Source organism: Brachycentrus maculatus, unplaced genomic scaffold (assembly GCF_059751285.1).
Source record: "Brachycentrus maculatus isolate JH-2025_06_01 unplaced genomic scaffold, ASM5975128v1 h1tg000015l, whole genome shotgun sequence".
Classification (NCBI taxonomy): Eukaryota; Metazoa; Arthropoda; class Insecta; order Trichoptera; family Brachycentridae; genus Brachycentrus; species Brachycentrus maculatus.
Genome location: NW_028280769.1, coordinates 405264 through 428389, shown reverse-complemented (window position 1 = coordinate 428389; position 23126 = coordinate 405264). Strand labels below are relative to the sequence as shown.

General features: G+C 33.8%; 1 protein-coding gene across 4 annotated transcripts in view; it reads left to right on the top strand.

Annotated features, from left to right (window-relative positions):
* The first annotated feature begins 191 nt into the window (after positions 1 to 191).
* LOC148313314 (uncharacterized) overlaps positions 192 to 23126 on the top strand; it is a 46189-nt gene continuing 23254 nt past the window's right edge. Inside the window, exon 1 of one of the 4 annotated variants that reach the window (XM_088264623.1) lies at positions 192 to 366. The gene's annotated coding sequence lies outside the window, so the exon portion shown is untranslated. The remainder of the gene's footprint in view (positions 367 to 23126) is intronic. The other 3 variants (XM_088264634.1, XM_088264642.1, XM_088264645.1) reach the window with 3 other exon arrangements.

The following is a 23126-nucleotide window of genomic DNA, read 5'->3' as shown; positions in this document are numbered from 1 at the left end:
ATCCAAAGTATCGCCGAGGAACATTCAAAAGACGATTTAACTATAAAAAGAAAAGAAAAAACAATTTATCCAAGACTCCAACCAAAATATAGTAGATTCCTTCCAGCAACGACATCTGTCGCAAAAATTACCACTATACGAAAAAGGCTTTGTTTCGGGAGGATGTGTTCGCCGTGGAAAAGCACTGGAGTGAAGTGCGCCGAGAAGGCTTGCCAAAATATCAGCTGTAATAGAAAATATGGCCGGATCGCGGTTTCGTGTGTGATGTGCGAGGGACGTTACGTTTGACTGTGTTGTGAAAACTGGACAGAAAAAATAAAGCGCAAGTTTTTCATTTAAAAAAGTTGGATCACCTCTACGAATAAGGTAGGTTTTATTATTATAACAAGACGTTCCCGCACTTTGTGTACGTCTGCCGTTCGCCGTTTTTTGCTATCGATTAATTTACCAATATTAATGGGTCGTGATTATCGTTATTTTATGACATATTATGACAGAAACTGTGATTTAAATCGATATTGTCCACCTCGAATTTGTGAATTACGTCGAAATATACCAGTTATCTTTTATTGTTGTTTTAAACGTTTATTGTATCCGTGGGTGCAGTTTGTTTATGCACAAACATTATGTTATGTCAAGTACAGTTGTGGGGTCATTATTTTTCCACCTAATCGAAGTTGATGAATTTGGTTGTTCAACGTGATGCAATTCCCCACATTCTCCCGACACACTGCATTATTTTAACACCTGTACATCTAACCGACTGCCATGCAGCTATATTGTGTGTCGGCTGGTTTAATAATTTTGTCGATATTACCTTGCTAAACCAGAATTACGTAGGCAGATGCCGAGTTACATCAACATGGATTTTATAAGTTCATCGTAATAGTATTGCAACCATTACTTGAAAATTCACTTTTTAATTTTTAATTTTTTTGTTTAATAGATTTATATTATCCACTGACACTTCGTGATGGAATTGCATTTTTAATTTATTATTAGATTAAAACCAATATTTTTAGCTTTTCCACTTTTTTATTTGACCAGCGACCGGGTTTCGTCGTTACCGACATCATCAGACTGGTGATATAAAAAAGTGGAAAAGCTAAAAATATTGGTTTTAATCTAATAATAAAAAAAAAAAAATTTTTTGTTTGTTTAGTTAGCTTATATTACAACTTATACAAATTATTATTTACACTGAATTAACATCATATTGCAAAATTGTTTATTGTATAAGAGTTTGAAAATGTATGATGAGATGCTTGAATGTATGAAGAATGAAAAGAGTATATATATTTATATCTTCTTAGTTTTATTTTTTTCATACGTTCAGGCATCTCATCATACATTTTCAAACCCTTATACATTAAACAATTTTGCGACAAGGTTTTTTTCAACAATGGCAGTCTTATTTTATCTTTGTTTCTAGTAATATGTTCATGAAAATTTTTGTTTAACACTATTTTATCTTAAAATATTTGGGTAATACATCGTTAAAAAATTATTTATAAAACTTATAATTTGGTTTCTTCATGACTTCATTTTCGATTATTATCGAGATGAATTAAAAATATCCAATGTTTTATTTCAATCGTTCTCGAAATAACTTCACGATAGCTGTTTTTTTCCTAATTTTATAGTGTTATCGAAATATGTAACTTCAAAATGTACTTCTTAAAACTACTGTGGTAGCTTCAATATAATGATAAAGAGAAAATATTTTGTATTTTCTTCATTAACTGTTACTTATTGTAAAAAAAGTTTTCACATGGTTTTCATATGGAAAATGCATTTTTACAATTTGACATTTTTTTTGACATATCAACAAAGATGAAGAAGAATATGGAAGTATGGGATATACTTGGATTACGACCTGTCATGGGCTAGTGAAGAGATTGATAGTAATTTATTTTTTAAGTATTTTTTGTTATATGTGTCTTGTTTTAGTCTTATTAACCTTAATCCCATGTCCCAAAATGAGTAATGAAAATTACTCATCAGGAATCACTCCTTTCAACAACGTCATATATAAAAAAACTTGATTTTTCAGATCGATTTTAAAGTTTTCAGAATATAATAAAATGTATTAAAAAATAAATATCAAGCCACTTATTAAACTTTTTACTGTGCAACAGATCTTTTTAGGTAAAACCTGAAGGTTTTTTTTTCTCCGTTTGAAAAATATTTAATATATTAAAAAAAAAATTAAACAATACATTTTCTTCAAAATGCAAAATCAACACTTTCTGCCCTGTAGCGGGTAAATATTAAGTTAAAAATATGCCGCTTTTGCTGGGATATAGTACATTTTCTGGGCATTCCGAAAACATGCACAACTGAAAATGACGATTTTTGATTTATGACATTCTTGAAAGGAGTGAGTGATATGTACAACAACAGCAGCGTTAAACCACTAAACGTACGTAGGTAATTTAAAAAAAAAATAAAACCCTTATCCGCACCCCAATGGTGCATAGGGCACTGCGTCATATAAACGCAGTGTTATCTTGATCGTTTACACATGAAGGAAAGGTGATCAGCCCTCCGCTTCAGGTACCAGTCCAGGGTAATATTGAATAAATATTGTCCGCCTCCGTAGTGTAATGGTCAGCACGCTCGGCTACCGTTCTGGAGGACCCGGGTTCGATTCCCAAGGGGGATAAAATAAATATAAGTGATTTTTCCACTGTCATATTTATTTTAAAAATAAACTTCCGGAAAAGGTAAAATCTATAAAAAAATTATCAAACCTTTAAAACTAAAATAAAATAAAAACATAAGACCCTCACCTCACCCTCACCTAGACTCCATACCAAGGAATATTTTTTTATTTTTAATTTACTTTGTGTATAATAAAAAAAAAGGAAAACGAATTCCCTCTGTAAACACAAGTATCTACTTTATTAGAGAGGTAGAAACGTTATATTTGAAATGTATTGTATATTTACCAACTATTTTGTATTATTTAAATATGTATTTTGTAAAAAAAAATTCGAAGAAAACCTTTGTTTTTCGATGCAAAAACGGTGCTTAAATAAAAAAATCACGTCAAATGTTACCTGGATTTAGAGAAAATTAATTTCCAATTTGACGAATATTGTGCCTTAATTGAACAGCCGGCTGATACAAAACTACATTCATACGTTTCATACGATATTGTCGTGTCACTTTCAAAATCAGTCTAGCAGCACGCAAACTGGTCGATCCAGTGAGAAGATCGAAAGTTTTATAATTATCCTTGTCTAATGTTGTTTCATTATGGTCAATAATTATTTTCATCAATTAAAACCCGTGGATTATTTTTTTATATGATTCGTCATCCCAACCTTCCCCTACCTGTGATATGTATTTACTACAACTCGACATTAAAAATGAGAATATCAATGGGTACTTTTTTTTTAATTTTTAAAAATTAATACCAGTATTAGTATGTACAAAAATTGTTTTGGCAACTATTTTTTAACTATTAAAATATAAAAAAAATATATGTTTTTTTTTTCACATTTAATAATAATAATAATAATAAAACCCTTATCCGCACCCCAGTGGTGCATAGGGCACTGCTTCATATAAACGCGGTGTTGTCTCGATCGTTTACACATGAAGGAAAGGTGATCAGCCCTCCGCTTCAGGTACCGGTCCAGGGTAGTATTGAATAAATATTAGAGTGAAAAAATCACTTATATTTATTAGACCCCCCTCTGGGAATCGAACCCGGGACCCCCAGAACGGTAGCCGAGCGCGCTGACCATTACACTACGGAGGCGGACAATATATATTTTGTATAATATAATATTTGGTATAATATATATTTTGTATGATAAATAATTGTTTACTTTGTGGTATGGTAATACAGGTTTTCACTTTAAATTGGACGCCTTACAAAACGAATTTGACGTTATATTTTATTTTATAAAAAAGTTAGTATTTAAAAATAATATATATTCATATTAGTACTATATATACCGTCAGTGTGAATACCTGCCCACTTATGTTATTCTTAAGACTAGCAAGTGCATGTTGCCAAACCTGTGCGGCGCGCTGTCATAGTCTGTGCGCGTGATGTGTACTCAAGTTTTCAGACAAGATTTTCAATATTGCTTTGAATCATGCGCACTATTTTGAATACATTTTAAAAAAAATACGATATAACATCTTATATGTTTAGTAAAACGTACAATTGGATTTGTTAAACGTTTAATTTGATTTTAAGGCGTCCAATTTGGTTTATTGTCCGCCTCCGTAGTGTAATGGTCAGCACGCTCGGCTACCGTTCTGGAGGTCCCGGGTTCGATTCCCAAGGGGGGTAAAATTTTTAAATATAATTGATTTTTTCACTGTCATATTTATTCAATATTACCCTGGACTGGTACCTGAAGCGGAGGGCTGATCACCTTTCCTTCATGTGTAAACGATCAAGATAACACCACGTTTATATGACACAGTGCCCTATGCACCATTGGGGTGCGGATAAGGGTTCAACAACAACAATTTGGTTTATAAATGTTCAATTTCAAGTGAAAAATATGTATAATACTCTCTCCTTATCATTCATCGTTCACTTTGTGTAATACCACTTAAAAACTAATAAAAGTCACGAGTTTTTTCTGATTTTATTTAACGTTATCATCACTTATGTATCTTAGGTGTTTTGCAATATGTATTTACGTCTATTTACTCAAAATGCATGTATGTATGAATAACCTACATACAAGTTCTTACTTACGTATGCAGAGATAAGAAAATTACTATGTGTAAGACATAGTAATTTTATAAAATGAAATAACTTTACAACATTTTGAGTGTGTCCAAATACTTGTTCACAAAATCTGGATTATCTCCAATTACAGGAGTTATTTTCATATTATTTTTTGATATCTAAAAATAATATGAAAATGACTCCTGTAATCGGAGATAATCCAGATTTTGTGAACAAGTATTTGGACACACTCAAAATGTTGTAAAAAAATTATCTGGTCAAATTATAAGCTTAATAATAAAAATGAAAATGGTATTTTCTGGCGTTTCTCATGTGTGTGATTATAATTCAGGATTCGGATCTCACATACTAATATAAGAGTTTCTGCTTAGTAAAAAGCTTCTTTACATCTCACCAATAGATGTCTCTAGTGAAGTTCTAGTGATTCATGAACAAGGTTTCTAAATTGGTTCATATATATAGAACTTCCAAGAATTTGAGTAGTGTGGTTGTCAATAATGGGTAGAATTGGTGAATGTTACACGTGTGTAAAGTGATCACTTAAACCAGCCTATGACGGTCGTAAGCCCCGTAAATGCCCAGACTTCCATATTCTTCTTCATCTTTGATGAGATATTAAAAAACAATATGAAATAACTTTGTTATAACCCCTTCTTTATTAATACAATTTAACCTACCGGTTTCAACAAGAACCTTGTCATCATCAGGGTTTATATTAATTCAAAAACAATAAAATACTCTCACCAAAAAACTTCCACACACTCCGTAAAAATCCTAAATGTTATTTAAAAAAATACCATTTGGGATTTTTACGGAGTGTGTGCAAGTTTTTTCGTGAGAGTATTTTAATGTTTTTGAATTAATATAAACCCCGATGATGACAAGGTTCTTGTTGAAACCGGTAGGTTAAATTGTATTAGTAAAAAAGTGGTTATAACAAAGTTATTTCATTTTATAAAGTTTATAAAATGTGCCACAAAGTATGTGCGGAAAACATTCAAGAAAACATAGATTTTTTTTTGTATAAGACGGAGGATATCGTGAGGTCGGGACGACAACGAAGGCGATACTGGAATGAGCATGTTAACAAAATGTCAGAAGACAGACTTCCACGTATCGCCCTCCAAGGAAACCCTGAAGGACGCAGACCACCAGGCAGACCTTCGAATAGGTGCAAAGACAGCTGGGAATCAACATCGTAAGAGCGACAGGCGGAGGCACAAACAGATCCTTGGGATCTACAAAAAGATGAAGAAGACTATGGTGTATAGCCTGTATAGGTGTCTCAACTTGAGAAGAAGCTAGTGTCAGGTTGTGGTCCCGTGGTTAGTGTCGCGGACTCTTGAGTCAAAGTTTCTCGGCTCGAACCCACTCTACCACAATTTGATACATATTTACAGGGCTCTTTTTTGTATGTAACGCGAAACGGCGTTCCGGCACCTATTTTCCACGGATTTTTTCTTTTTAATTTTCAAAATCAATTAGACGAAACAATGTTTGTGCTTACGTTATTACAATCTTTATTTATATAATTCGTCAAAATTATAAAATATGTTATTGTAATGAATATTTAAATATTTTTCATGAGTTCCGGGACCTTTTTTGTTTAAAAAAGTAGTATGAAATTGATTTTTTTTGTAAATAATAATAATAATAAATAAAACCCTTATCCGCACCACAATGGTGCATAGGGCACTGCGTCATATAAACGCAGTGTTATCTTGATCGTTTACACATGAAGGAAAGGTGATCAGCCCTCCGCTTCAGGTACCAATCCAGGATAATATTGAATAAATATGACAGTGAAAAAATCACTTCTATTTATTTTACCCCCCTTGGGAATCGAACCCGGGACCTCCAGAACGGTAGCCGAGGATGCTGACCATTACACTACGGAGGCGGACAGATTTTTTATTTTTTTTGTAAATAATAAAAACAGAAATATTTATTTATTTAAAAACTTATTTTTCAATGCACAGACGGTGTTTTAAGATTTTTTAAACTTATTATGCCATCTGGATTTAGAGATAATTAAGTTGTGACTGGGCCTTAACGGACACCCCCTCCCCCCAATGGATTATTTGCAGACGGGATTTAACATAATCAACCTATAGAGTATTGTATTAGCCTCTTTTTGTGTTTATAACACCCGATATAATCAATATTTTCATTCATCATTTTCTTTTGGAAAATTTGCCTTCGTAAAAACGTTGTTTTCGTAAGTTGGTAATGAATGGCACACATAAACGGTGGACGTTTTTAATATTGGTGACACTGCTAAATTATTGGCGGCTCTATTTGTTGATGTCTATGGTCCACCCTCCCACCCCCCGTTAATAATTATAACGCAAATGGTAGTGTAGTGGTAAACAAACAATCCACACCACTTTTATTATGGCTGTATAAATCAGAGACATTTTGGGATACGCCCCATAACACACCCGATGACGTAAAATTTAATGACGTAAAGCGGTGTCCGTTTTTCGTTTTATTAAAATATCTAAAGTTCAAACCTTCATATCTCCTTTAGTTCTCTACAGATTTCAATAAGAATGTTACCGATAGTTTTGTGAGTTTTCATATTAATTTATAAGCCAGTAATAACTAACTAACTAACTAACCATCACGCCGCTTCACCGCAGGGGTAGGCAGAGAGAATAGAGCGCCACACCACTCTGTCCTTGCAAACATTCTTCGCCTCTTCCACGTTCATGCATCTCCTCATACATACCCGCCGATTGTTACGACTCCTAACCTGACCACTTTCAAGTATTTGGCATACCTGATCGTGCCATGTTTTTCTCGGTCTTCCTCTGCTTCTTTTCCCGCTAACATTCGCCTCATAAATTTGTTTTACCGTTTTTTCCTCACTCATTCGTTCTACATGTCCAAACCATCTCAACACACCTTTCTTAATTTTATCGATAATGCTTATCTCAGCTTTGCATTCCTTCCTTATATCACTATTCTTACATCTATCATACATCGTTTTGTCGCACATTCTTCTGAGAGATCGCATTTCGACTGCATTCAGTCTACTTTCATCCTTCTTTTGCCAACTCCATGTTTCACTTCCATACATTAGAGTTGGAACCAGGACTCCGTTGTGCACTGCCAGTTTGGCCAGTAATAACACATCATGAAATTGATCCATTAGTCCGTTATATCGAGGTTTGACTGTAATTATGTGTATGACGAAATAAAGATAAGTATTAATATAGATTGATTTACCCTTAAATCATAATTGGTGCGCGAGATTTGTCCCCGACGGACAGTGATGGATGCCACTCTAGGCCCGACATTGTCACGCCAGCGAACTCTGTAGCCGGCGCTCTTAATTGACCAATTGTCTATATATAACGTGGAAGCGTGCGCGGTGTTTACTATGTGTAATACTATATGGTATGCCAGAATACTGCAGGAGATCCTAATCGTTTCCGTAAACTGGTGTTTCTCTCCCAACTCGGCATTCTTAATTTTATTTTTGAAATACTTAAAAAAAATGCTAAAAGTGAATGCTGGGAACAGAGTGAATGGTGCACTAAAATCAGTTTTAGCAAATAAAAATCTATCAGCGGAAGCTAAACTGGCAGTACACAATGGAGTTCTGGTTCCAACCCTTATGTATGGAAGCGAAGCATGGAGTTGGCAAAAGAAGGATGAAAGCAGACTGAATGCAGTCGAAATGCGATCCCTCAGACGAATGTGTGGCAAAACGATGTTTGATAGATGTTCGAATGATGAAATAAGGAAAGAATGTAAGGCTGAGATAAGCATTATCGATAAAATTAAGAAAGGTGTGTTCAGATGGTTTGGACATGTGGAGCGTATGAGTGAAGAAAGAACGGTTAAACAAATTTATGAGGCGAATGTAGTTGGAAAAAGAAGCAGAGGACGACCGAGGAAAACTTGGCACAATCAGGTATGTCAAATACTTGAAAGCGGCCGGGTCAGGAGTCGTAATAATCGTCGGGTATGTATAAAGAGATGCATGATGTAGAAGAGGCAAAGAATGTTTGCAAAGACAGAGTGATGTGGCGTTCGATTCTCTCTGCCTACCCCTGCGGGGAAGCGGCGTGATGGTTAGTTAGTTAGTTTTTTTTTTTAAAAATCAAAGGTAATAAAAATGATTCAGCTAGCCTCCTTTCACATACCTCTCTGCGCATAGTACTGAACAGAAAGTACATACGAGGGATGTAACAAATTAAAATTTATAATTAAGCATCGTTAAATAAATGTTCCATATTTTTATCTTTTTTTGGATCTAGCTTTTTTTTAAATAGAAATATTTTTTGTATTTATTATTTACAAAAATACTTCAATTTCATGCCATTCCTGTGAGCCTAAGCGGCTCATTATTAGAAATAGGTATCAAATTGTGGTAGAGTGGGTTCGAACCGAGAAACTCTGACTCAAGAGTCCGCGACACTAACCACGGGACCACAACCCGACACTGCAATTTTAAAAATATTTTAGAATCTGTATTTAATCTGTATTTATAAGATATTTTAATGATTAAAGAAAACACTTGTTTTTTACCACTTGAGTTTTATTATAGACTACATGTTTCAGAAGTTAAACTTCCATCATTCACGTCTGTATAGTAACTAAAATATAAAATATAAAATTGTTCTATTATTATACAGACCTGAATGATGGAAGTTTAACTTCTGAAACATGTAGTCTATAATAAAACTCAATTGGTAAAAAACAAGTGTTTTCTTTAATCATTGTAACATGTCTTACCACAAAGTCAATGCCAAAACAATAAATAAAAAGACATTTTAAAATCTAATTTATATTTGAAGCACTAACTTTGTTATTTTCCATTTTATAATTTAAATATACCTTTTTTATTATAACTTAATTATAATGTCTACCAGTTTCGAAGCTAACCACCTCTTTATCTAGACTGATTAATACTAAAACACAAAAAAAACTAACTAACCATCACGCCGCTTCCCTGCAGGGGTAGGCAGAGAGAATAGAGCGCCACACCACTCTGTCCTTGCAAACATTCTTCGCCTCTTCCACGTTCGTGCATCTCCTCATACATACCCGCCGATTGTTACGACTCCTAACCTGACCACTTTCAAGTATTTGGCATACCTGATCATGCCATGTTTTTCTCGGTCTTCCTCTGCTTCTTTTCCCACTAACATTCGCCTCATAAATTTGTTTTACCGTTCTTTCGTCACTCATTCGTTCCACATGTCCAAACCATCTCATCACACCTTTCTTAATTTTATCGATAATGCTTATCTCAGCTTTGCATTCCTTCCTTATTTCACTATTCGCACATCTATCACACATCGTTTTGTCGCACATTCTTCTGAGAGATCGCATTTCGACTGCATTCAGTCTACTTTCATCCTTCTTTTGCCAACTCCATGTTTCACTTCCATACATTAGAGTAAAATACATTACTAAAACACTATCTACTGAAACAAAATTCTAAATATTTTGACGGTTAGGCAAAGGAGCTTGGGCAGATCTCAAGCGGTTTGTAAAAAAGGGATTTCTGTGTATTGACTGATGCTTCTTGTATACTCAATTATTGTAGAGTTGTGACTAGTGGGTATTTGATTCTTTTTATCGGTTTATTAATTCATTCTATCGGTTATCAGACACTGGACTATTCATCAAACGGATGATATACCACCATGAATTTTTGTTTATTTATTTTTTAAATTTCTAAATAAGTACTTAGGTATTTGATTTTTTTTTACAATTTCTATACATTTCTACATAATACAATATAATAATTTTAGTTGCGCTGAGGCTCTCCAAAAAGTGACTAAACTCTTTTGCTTGGAGAAGTACTTCTTTGTAATCGCGTAAATCGTGGAATGATAGGCCATAAATCCTATAAAACTGTCTAGTCTTACATATTTTCTTCCTAAAAAAACCTTGTTAGATCTGTTGAGGTATCTGTAAAATAAACTTATATACTTTATACTAACTAACTAATCATCACGCCCCGCAGGGGTAGACAGAGGGAATAGAACGCCATACTGCACAGTTTTTGCAAACATTATTCGCCTCTTCCACGTTCATGCATCTCCTCATACATTCGCACTTCGACTGCATTCAGTCCTTCAATATTTGTGAAATCGATATCGTATATCAATTCGATATGTTTTTGCCACGATCGTCCTATATGTGCCGTAGGGTAGACGACCCTTAATCCGGCCTATATAGGCCGGTAATAGGATATTACGCTCTAAGTGCATTAAAATGATTTATATCAGGTTTAAGGTCGCTAACGGTCGCCCCGGAGACCCAATAAACGATCTCCCAAGACTACACCCATTGTTAGCGGCAGTGTATTTAAAAAGCGTAATTAATGTTTAATGAGACGGTAGGAATATCAACTCTCTAGTGAAATTGTGAGAAATAATATGAATAATTGCATAGGGTTACCAGAAAATACAATGCATATTTAATAATAAAAAAAACAACAAAAATAAAAAATAACTTTTAATTGGAGATAATCCTGATTTGTGAACAAGTATTTGACACACACAAAATATTCTGAAAAAAAAACAACTGATTATCACTTTGTATATTTATATTCTTGTGCCCAAGGCACGGGAAAATCCATTGTAAATTTGAAATTGTAAATATATATATACATAGTCTGATGATGTCGGTTACGACGAAAACCGATTGCTGTTCTAATAAAATTCATCCATAAAAGTACAAAGTTGTTATTTTATTTTTTATGATTTTATTTTTTAAATGATAAAGAGAAATATTTGTGTTTTTTTAATTTACAAAAATATTTCAATTTCGTACTATTTCTGTGAGCCTAAGCGGCTCATTATTAGAAATAGGTATCAAATTGTGGAAGCGTGGGTTCGAACTGATAAACTCTGACTCAAGAGTCCGCGGCACTAACCACGGGACCACAACCTGACACAACCCGACATCCTTTATGTACAATCAAAATCAAAATCAAACCCTTACCCGCACCCCAATGGTGCATAGGGCACTGCATCATATAAACGCAGTGTTATCTTGATCGTTAACAAATGAAAGAAAAGTGGTCAGCCCTCCACTTCAGGTACAAGTCTAGGGTAATATTGAATGAATATTTGAGTGATAAAACACATGTACATATGATAAATAAATTAGACTTCTTCTCTTCTGTCTCCCTCCGTGGTGTAATGGTTGGCGTGTTTAACTTCCGTGCTGGATGTCCCGGGCTCGATTCGCAGGGGGGTGAAAACAAATATTTGTTTAATATTACCCAGGACTGGTCATGTGTTTAATATTAGCCACATTGCGAGAGATGGATAACGAAACAGACAGATCCTCCTGTCTATAAGAAGCAAAAAAGAAGAAGGAATTTAATATATTATTTGCGAACAGCCTGTAGTTTTTGAAAGAGAATTGCCCCTGTTCTCATGATCTATATGATGTGTGTTTTTTCTCACCCAGATGATCTGAGCGTTTACATGTTTAGCAGCTGTTTGATACTAAATTATGTGGAACTCAGTAAACAATGTCTTTATTAATTACTAATACGCGATTTCGATATCGAATTCAACATACTATACATTTATTTTTTGAAATGCAATTTAATACAATTTCTATACATTCCTACTTAATACAATCTTATAATTTTTTTTGACACCTCATCAAAGATGAAGAAGAATATGGAAGTCTGGGCATTTACGGGGCTGACGACCGTCATAGACTGGTTTAAGTGATCACTTTACACACGTGTAACATTCACTAATTCTACCTATTATTGACAACCACACTACTCAAATTCTCGGAAGTTCTATATATGTGAACCAATTTTGAAACATTGTTCTTGAATCACTAGAACTTCACTAGAGACATCTATTGGTGAGATGAAAATATTTGCGATCTATGACTTCCATATTCTTCTTCATCTTTGATGAGATGTCAAAAAAAATATGAAAATAACTCCTCTAATTGGAGATAATCCAGATTTTGTGAACAAGTATTTGGACACACTCAAAATGTTGCTTATAAAATTAGTTGCGCTGAGCCTCTCCAAAAAATAGTCTGAGCTCTTGTGCTTGGAGAGGGGCTTTGTTTTTGTTTTTTTTTTTCTTCTTGATCATGTTATACACTAAAAAAATATTACTGGGAAACATATATATTTATGCGGTACGAGGGAGTTATCTTGTTTAGTTTTCTATTGTATAGTCTGTATATGTTTGTAGCGTTCGTTTTTATTTTTAGAGTGTTGTGTCCTTTATATTTTTAATTTCTAAAGGGAGGCTGTTGAAATTTCGTGTGATTCCGTATAGTGGACAAACGCCCTATGTTAGAAATTTTACTTTGTAACTATTTGGAGTCAGTCTTGAGCGTGTGATATATCTGGCACTCGCAGCTCTTCCGGGATCTCTAAAGTCCAACACGGTAAGTACCCGACATCTCACACATTACTCTAGGCCAGGGGTAAGCAACCTCTTGGACCAAAAGAGCCAAAATTGAGTAGCAAAACGGTTTGGAATTATTTTAGGAGCTAATTTTTAATGTACAATAATTTAATTGAATGTTTAAATTTACCTAGTATTTTATATTAAGTATTTTCTTGGTACAAGATATTTTTTTATCAGAGATTATTTTTTTCTTTACTAATTTGTAGATCCAATCATAGATGGCTGTTGTGAACTCGATCATGGAACCATGTACATATGTTTTGAGTTCCAAAAATTTGAGTAGTGTGGTTGTCAATCATGGGTAGATTTGGTGAATGTTACACGTGTGTAAAGTGATCACTAAACCAAGGCTATGACGGTCGTAAGCCCTGTAAATGCCCAGACATCCATATTCTTCATCCATTTTGAGATGTCAAAAAAAAGGTCTTGAATAATAATTAAGGTGTACTAGAAACTTGTAACTTGTATAGCAATGACATCTGGGGATATTTGTGTGTAATTTGTCCGCCTCCGTAGTGTAATGGTCAGCACGCTCAGATACCGTTCTGGAGGTCCCGGGTTCGATTCCCGGGAGGGGGGGTTGAAATAAATATACGTGATTTTTTATCTAATATTTATTCAATATAACCCTGGACTGGTACCTGAAGCGGAGGGTTGATCACCTTTCCTTCATGTGTAAACGATAATTTTTTTAAACTACCTAACGTCCAAGTGACTCTGAAATCTGGCTACGGCTTATGCAACACCGCTTATCATGACCCTACTTGGGCTTCAACTTTTTCAGTTTCATAGCCTATGCCTAGTCGTGAGTGGATTTACTCTTTATGTTTAAAGTAACTATAATTTCATGTAATTCAAGAGTGAAAATTCTAGGCAAAAACACTCGCTTAAACGATCAAGATAACACTGCATTTATGTGACGCAGTGGCCTATGTACCATTGGGGTGCAGATAAGGGTTTGAAGAAGAAATGCTAACAGATTTGATTCTCAGTAATAATTTGATCGTTGTAATGTGTTTATTTGGCTCTTTGGTTAAAAAGTTTGACAACCACTGCTCTAAGATTACACACACACACATACACACACTCCCACCGGTATTTTGAAACCGAAATTACACTTCGAAAGGGTATACTTATGAGGTATCTAAAAATAAAAACTAACTAAATATAATCTTCTTCTATTTTTAAGTTAAGTTTTACTTGGTAAATACCACTGTTTCGTAAAATCTATTGTGACACGTGTTTCGATGCATTCCGCATCATTTTCAAACACCGTGAGATTTTAAGAAATACAAATACAATAGAATTTAAGAAATAGTGGTATTTATTAAGTAAAACTTTAAATTAAAAATGGATAGATATTACAAAAAAGCGACTGCTGAATCAATTAATGAAATTAATATTCTTATTACTTTTCGGCGGGTATGTATGATGCATGAACGTGGAAGAGGCGAAGAATGTTTGCAAGGACAGAGTGGTGTGGCGCTCTATTCTCTCTGCCTACCCCTGCGGGGAAGCGGCGTGATGGTTAGTTAGTTTTATTACTTTTATTACGAAAAATATTAGTTAGTTTTAAAGTGTGTAAAAAGAGTTTTTTTTACATATTTTTTAAAACATAATATAATATATACACCCACAACAAATTCCAAATAAAAACTATTTTACAATATTAACTCTTGATTTCTTACCCATTCTTGTATTTTGACTTAAGGGGATATTCGCAAACACGGAATTCATTCCACCGGAGAGGCCACATGTCTGTTCACGCCCGATTTTTAATAAAGGAATGTATATGGGATATTTTTTGTTTTTTTAGAATAAATATATTTTTTGACTCGTTACCTTTCAATAACTCTTTTCAAAACCATATAATTATTTCGAAGAAATTATTTTTTCAATGCGAAAATAGTGTTTTAACAACAAAATTAATTACGTAAAATGTCACCTGGATTTAGAGAAAAATGTAAAAACATCAAATACGTAAATTATAAGTTGTAAAGTGTCGGGTTGTGGTCTCGTGGTTAGTGTCGCGGACTCTTGAGTCAGAGTTTCTCGGTTCGAACCCACTCTATTACAATTTGATACCTATTTCTAATAATGAGCCGCTTAGGCTCACAGAAATAGAATTAAATTAAAGTATTTTTGTAAATATGTAATAAAAACACAAATATTTCTCTTTTCCTTTTTATAAAAAATACGTCCTTGAGTTGATTTTTCACGAAAATGGCGCTGTATAAATTGGCCATATTTATTATTATTATCAACCCAGCAACGCAGAACAATTATAGTTCTCTGCGGAAAAGATCAAGACATGTGCACGCCATCGAGGTCACTACACACGATAGGATGCCCGTAATGCAATGAGTAATGAACGTCAATGAGTATCAAATATTTTTCAATTGATTTATTGGCTACTTTCCTTTTAAATCTCCCGCGATGTATTTTATCAATCGTCCCAATCAAAATACCAGAATGCTCAGGCGTGTAGAACAACTGGGCCGCGATCATGCGAACGCCTCCGCGGCAGCGCCGTATTCTGTATTCAGGTATACGACGTACTAATCATCGTGCTGTCTCGTTCTTCATACAAGTTTTTCACTTGAAATTAAACGTTTTATAAACGAAATTGGACGTCTTACAAACCAAATTGTGCCTTTTACAAAACAAATTATTATACAAATTGTGGAGAAAACCCTGAATTGTGAATTAGTATTTAGACACACTCAAAATGTTGTGAAAAATAATAATTTCATATTATTTTTTGACATCTTATCAAAGATGAAGAAGAATATGGAAGTCTGGTCATTTACGGGGCTGACAACCGTCATAGGCTGGTTTAAGTGATCATTTTACACACGTGTAACATTCACCAATTCTACTCATTATTGACAACCACACTAGGATTCGGACCTCACATACTAATAAAAGAGTTTCCGCTTAAGTAATCACTTTACACACGTGTAACATTTACCAACTCTACCCATTATTGACAACCACACTACTCGAATTCTCGGAAGCTCAATATATATGAACCAATTTAGAAACCTTGTTCTTGAATCACTAGAACTTCACTAGAGACATCTATTGGTGAGATGTAAAGAAGCTTTTTATTAAGCATTTTTTTATTATTTTTATTAGAGTTTCTGATATGTATTGTATTCTTTCCATGTGCCCTTTATTATAACCTAAAATGAAATGTAATTTATTATAACCCAAAATAAACCCTTGTGGGATATTTTTTTGAAATAATATACATTTTATTGTACCTTAATTGCAAGCAAAAAAATCATGTCTTGTAATAGTATGACGGACGCGTCGCGCGCACTTGTTGACGTCCCTATTAAACAGGACACTTTAGTCCCCTTTTTGTCAGGAGGCAGGTTGGACTGAAGCGAGTATTAAATAATAACACGGTATTGACTATTTATATATTTGTTTATTTAAAAACAACAATACGGCAGTCAATACTCATGTGCTTCCAAACAGCTCTGTTAAGTTATGTTACACCCGACTCTCACGAAATACCAAATTAGACTATGTTAAAAACCCTCTTGCTTTAGGGTAGAGAATCATAAAATGCTGTACCGATTTATGGCCATGGGAAGGCATCTCGAACCAAGGCTGGACAACATATTGCAAGCAAATGAAGAGTCCCTCGACTTTCTAAAAAGGACAATAAAAGTGCGAATTACAGTCTGAAGAAAATGGTGGTTCCAAGCCTTTATAACATGCACTAATCCATTTCATTATCCCGTTACCGTCTTTATTTAATAGAAGTTATGTTAATATATTAATTTTCTCCATTGTTATGGTCAGTTAATTAACGGCGGTACTGTAAATCACCCGTTATTGTCATTGCGCAATGCTGTTATGAATTCACAACGCATCGCTTGGCAGACATAACAGCCGCCATCTTTAAAAAACAACCAATTTATTCATATTCCCCTATATTGAAATTAGCTCTGCGAAACGAAAAATTAATGCAGTTTTATAAAGGAAAACAATGTGAGCGGGAGTACAGAACGAAGACGGCCGAAAAATATTTGGCACGATCAGATCAATCAGAATCCAAAATCTGGTGGTGTCAAAAGTCTGCGTAATCGCGGGGCATGTGTGACTAGATGTATGGATGTGAAGGAGGCGAGGAGTGTATGTCAGGACAGAAGAGTGTGGCGTTCCATCCTCTCTGCCTACCCCTGCGGGGAAACGGTAGTAGTGGTGGTAGTAGTAGATAAAGGAAAACATTATTTTATTAATGATTTAAATATAAAAATAAAACACTTGTCTTTCAATTGGATTTGAATTTTATCCTTAAAATATCGTTTTTATTTTGAAAAAAAAATCTTCAAAATAAATATAAGGTCTTGAAAAGAAGAATTATTGAAAGGTAAGTAGTTTTTTTTCAATATATAGGTATTCTAAAAAAAATCTAAATCAAAATTGGCGCGGAAACACGTCTGGACTCTGGCGCGGCCGGTCACGTTCTGAATTTGATCGTTTGGGATCTCAGACAATCAAATTCAGAATGCAAATGGCTGAGCTAAGAGCTGGTCGTGTATCCGTACGCAATTAAAAACAAGAATTTATCGATTATTTTGGAATTCGACTTTATTTAGAATATGAATTGAAAAAAAAATATATGATTTTTTTAAACTCATTACCTTTTAATAACTCTTATTTTCAAAACCATATACATATTTATTTCGAGAAGAAAAAAAAATTCAATACAAAAACGTTGTATTTGTATTGTAAAGAAACAAATTCAATTACATACAATGTTTTCAGGGTTTAAAAAAAGTTGCGATTTATTTATATTGGGCCTTTAAACTGTTCAAAATGAGTTTCTAATAGTCAGCGAAAATGTGCACGTACGAAAATGGCCGCCAAACGCGGGAAAACCTTTTGAATTAGATATTTTTTTATGCTTCACTCATAAAAATTGCACCGGCGTGTTACGGTTAATGTAGTACGTTACAATGTGACTTTAACCCGTAAGCTGCGGATCGCATCTATTGTCGTTTTTTATAGAAGTACCGTTGACTGCGGATCGCATGCATAGTCGTTTTTCAACTTTACGTACTTATATCAACACCTATGGATAATTTTTTGCACTTAAATTTGGTTCGAGGCATGGATAAATTAGTTCTCTTTGATTTATTGTCATAAAATATCAAAATTATTTTAATTAAGTGTCAACTTTATCGTGAATACTTCCGGTCGGCTCGTGGTCCGCATATACGACAGCCGCGTCTTCTATAAAGCCGCCATACTTTAGGCGGTGAGTCCGTAAATGTTAATATTTTTGTGCAAATACACCATAAAAACATAATAAGTAAAGTGCATTGTGTACTGTGAACATCTATGATGGATATCCGAAAGTTTTACTACAAAAAATAGACAAAAATATGTTTTTTTTGTCAAAAATATTGTAATGTAAAATAATACAGCACGGGACGGAAAGTTTGAACTCGAAATCGAGCAGCTTAGAGGTTAAAAAATCAATTAGCAATGTCACAGGCATATAAAAATGCAACGTTGTTTCAAAATTTTAACGAATTGGCTACCGTTGAACTTCTACCGTAGGGCTACTTGAACTTTGATGTGTTACTTGAGCCCAGTACAAAAAAAAAATTCATCTGTATTTGGTCTACAATAATGAACGTATCGACATGATTCGTTGTTTCCCTGACAGGTGACACTAATTGTCACGATGCGTTCATTATTTTAGACCAAACACAGATTTAAATCTCTTCTTTGTACTGGGCTCAAGTAACACATCAAAGTTCAAGTAGCCCCGTTCTACGGTACCAAAATCCGATACTCTAGCGAAAAACGCTGGATACGACGTCATGATTTATAAAAGTATCAGATACATTTTGGACAGTAAAGTATCTGATACTTTTATACAGTATGTAAAGTTATTGAAATATTGTAATATATTGTTTAAAATACAAAACTTGATGTTTTATGTAGCTGTGACTGCTGACCGTGGAATACAGCAATTATTTGTACATTATTATCATCTGAAATTACAAGGCTTAGCGGATCGGTGAATTCGGCATCTTACCCATTTTGGGAGACCCAGTGCCTTCTATATTACATACAAGCCACGCTCTGAAAGTTTACCAACGTCGCACATATCGCTCACTCCTTTCAAGAACGTCATAAATAATAAAAAACTTGATTATTCAGGAGAACGTTTTTAAAGTCTAAAAATATAATACAAAGTATTACAAATAAATATCACGCCACTTATTGAACTTTTTACTGTGCAACAGATCTTTTTAGGTAAAACCTGAATGTTTTTTTTTCCATTTGAAAAATATTTAGTTTATTTAAAAAAATAATTAAACAATACATTTTCTTAAAAATGCAAAAACAACACTTTCTGCCCTGTAGCGGGTAAATATTAAGTTAAAAATATGCCGCTTTTGCTGGGATATAGTATATTTTCTTGGCATTCCGAAAACATGCACAGCTGAAAATTGTCGGTTTTTGATTTATGACGTTCTATTGGTTAACCTATTTATTATTTTCCATATACATTTAATTTCTGCGGTGCTCAGGATAGGTAGGGATTAATCGGCTGTGGCCAACCACCAAGAATCTTTCTCTAAACCCTTTACTCATCCAATGGTGCATAGGGCACTGTATCGTATCTCAGCAGTGTTATCTTAATCGTCAATTACAAGAATGTCAGTCATGCACTGTCAAGACAGTGGCTCTGAACCTTTTTGGAGTCAGGGTGCACTTTTCATCATAAGGAAAATTCGCGGTATACCAAAACTAAAGATCCAGATACCTTTCATTTAAAATAAAACTTATTATTCTATTACAGACAAGTAAAAAATTACATTAATTTAAAAAAAAATACGTAAATACTCTAATGAAACTTTTTTTGCGGCGAAAATTATTTAATGTGACATTTTTTTTTGAATTACCTAACGTCCAAGTGATTCTGAAATCTAGCTACGGCTTATGCAACACCGTTTATCATGTCCCTACTCAGGATTCAACTTTAAAAGTTTCATAGCCTATGCCTACTTGTGAGTGGATTTACTCTTTATGTTTAAAGTTACTATAATTTCATACAATTTTGGTCCGCCTCCGTAGTGTAATGGTCAGCACGCTCGGCTACCGTTCTGGAGGTCCCGGGTTCGATTCCCAAGGGGGGTAAAATAAATATAAGTGATTTTTTCACTGTCATATTTATTCAATATTACCCTGGACTGGTACCTGAAGCGGAGGGCTGATCACCTTTCCTTCATGTGTAAACGATCAAGATAACACTGCGTTTATATGACGCGGTGCCCTATGCACCATTGGGGTGCGGATAAGGGTTTTATTAATTATTAAATAATTTCATGTAATTCATGAGTGAAAATTCTAGACAAAAACACTCGCTTTTATTTAATGTGACTCCTGAGCTTGTCGGCTTTTATAAATTTCAGCGCCAGTAGGTCTAATATTTGAAATAGCTACTCCATTTCTTCATCCAAATTGCTAAGTCAAGGTTCACACAAATCAAGGGTCATAGATCATTTCAATGATCCTACCATTGATGGAGCATTCATGGGCGTGATGCTTAGTTAGTTAATTAGTTATAAATAGAAAAAAAAGCTTCTTTACATCTCACCAATAGATGTCTCCAGTGAAGTTCTAGTGTTTTATTTATTGTTTCGGCATTAACTTTGTGGTAAGACATGTTACAATGATTAAAGAAAACACTTCGTTTTTTACCACTTGAGTTTTATTATAGACTACATGTTTCAGAAGTTAAACTACCATCATTCAGGTCTGTATAATAACTAAAATATAAAATATAAAACTGTTCTATAAATAAGGCGATAATTAAAAAAAAAATCTTGTTAGTAATTATTTTTCGGAATTTGCAAATCACATAATAGATACTAATCACTCATTTCACTCTCATAAATTAAAATTATTACACCTTGTTCCATATAAAGGCCAAATTATGAATTATCTTGAAAATTTAGAAATACAAAAAAACTGAATTCTAATGATAATTTATTAAATAATATATTGTTTCAAAATTCTTCACCATTGCTTTCCATTTTTCCTTTGTTTTCAAATTCCGTCCCTTGACTAACCCCTTCTCCTTACTTTCCCCTCTCCTTATTTATAGAACAATTTTATATTTTAGTTATTATACCGACCTGAATGATGGAAGTTTAACTTCTATAACACGTAGTCTATAATAAAACTCAAGTGGTAAAAAACGAAGTGTTTTCTTTAATCATTGTAAGTTCTAGTGATTCAAGAACAAGGTTTCTAAATTGGTGCATATATATATAGAACTTCCAAGAATTTGAGTTGTGTGGTTGTCAATAATGGGTAGAATTGGTGAATGTTACACGTGTGTAAAGTGATCACTTAAACCAGCCTATGACGGTCGTCAGCCCCGTAAATGTCCAGACTTCCATATTCTTCTTCATCTTTGATAAGATGTCAAAAAATAAGTCTTTAAAATGGCTATATACTCGATACTGCGGGAAAAATTTCTCTATCTGGCACCATTGTAGCGATGGGAATTATACAATAAAAATTGTAGTCCTCCACACAACACCATGCGTGCATTTGTAGTACACAAAAACACATTACAATTCGCTCACTCCTTTCAAGAACGTCATAAATCAAAAATCGTCAATTTTCAGTTGTATATGTTTTCGGAATGCCAGGAAAATGTACTATATCCCAGAAAAAGTGGCATATTTTTAACTTAATATTTACCCGCTATAGGGCAGAAAATGTTGTTTTTGCATTTTGAAGAAAAGGCGTTGTTTAATATTTTTTTTAAATGTACGAAATATTTTTCAAGTGGAGAAAAATCCCTCAGGTTTTACCTAAAAAGATCTGTTACACAGTAAAAAGTTCAATAAGTGGCTTGATATTTATTTTTAATAAATTGTGTTTTATTTTTAAACTAAAAAAGTTCTCCTGAAAAATCAAGGTTTTTGATTAATGACGTTCTTGAAAGGAGTGAGCGAATTGTGTAATGTGATATTTTCTGAGGCAAACAGAGAACTGTTATTTAGCAAGTAAAACTTAAATTAAAAATTGATAGATATCACCACAAAGTGATTGCCGAATCAATTAACTGAATTTAAAAAAATATTTTAGGTCAACATTTTTTAGTCTTGATTTGAAATCTTGTAACAAAAAAATTAAGTAAAAATGACGGTCGTCAGACTTCCATATTCTTCTTCATCTTTGATGAGATGTTAAATAAAGTTAGTTATAAGTAGGTTATTCCTTGATCGGGTTATAATGACGTACGCCGATTTTTTTCGAGATAAATATTTTTAGCGAGCGTTTGATTGGCTGGAATGTATTTTATGACCTCAGATTACACAACATATCCTAGAAGCAAATTAACCTAGTCAAATAGCAGCTATATCAATTACTTCCACTTTATACTAGTTACGCACGATTACCGTATCCTCTCAGATACGAACTCATAATTCTGTACAAAAATCCTTGAATGCATGTATTAATTTTAAATCAAACACAGTTTTTTTTTTTGATAATAAATAGGGGAAAATAAATATAAGGGTACATACCTACATCCCCCACTACTTAATGAACAAACTAACCTTAGGTCTTCACTACTGCTAAATATATTTAAATAGACTATTACTGTACATCATCTCTCTCTATGTAAACGCTTGCATGATGCGTCATTGATAAACTAATAATTACATCTACATATAAAAATTCTTAAAAATAATATTACCAACAATTGTATTAAGCTTTAAAATATTAATTCTCTAAAATATGGCCATGTCAATAAATTCTTCCTTTCCCAGAAAATAAATATAAGGGTACATAAGTACCTACATCTCCCATTAGCTACTGTTATCTCCCATAAATTATTGCTGCACGTGTTAAAACTGTCACTTAGAATTGTATAGCTACATAAGGACCGTAGTCCATTTGATCTTCACATTCGTTTGATAATG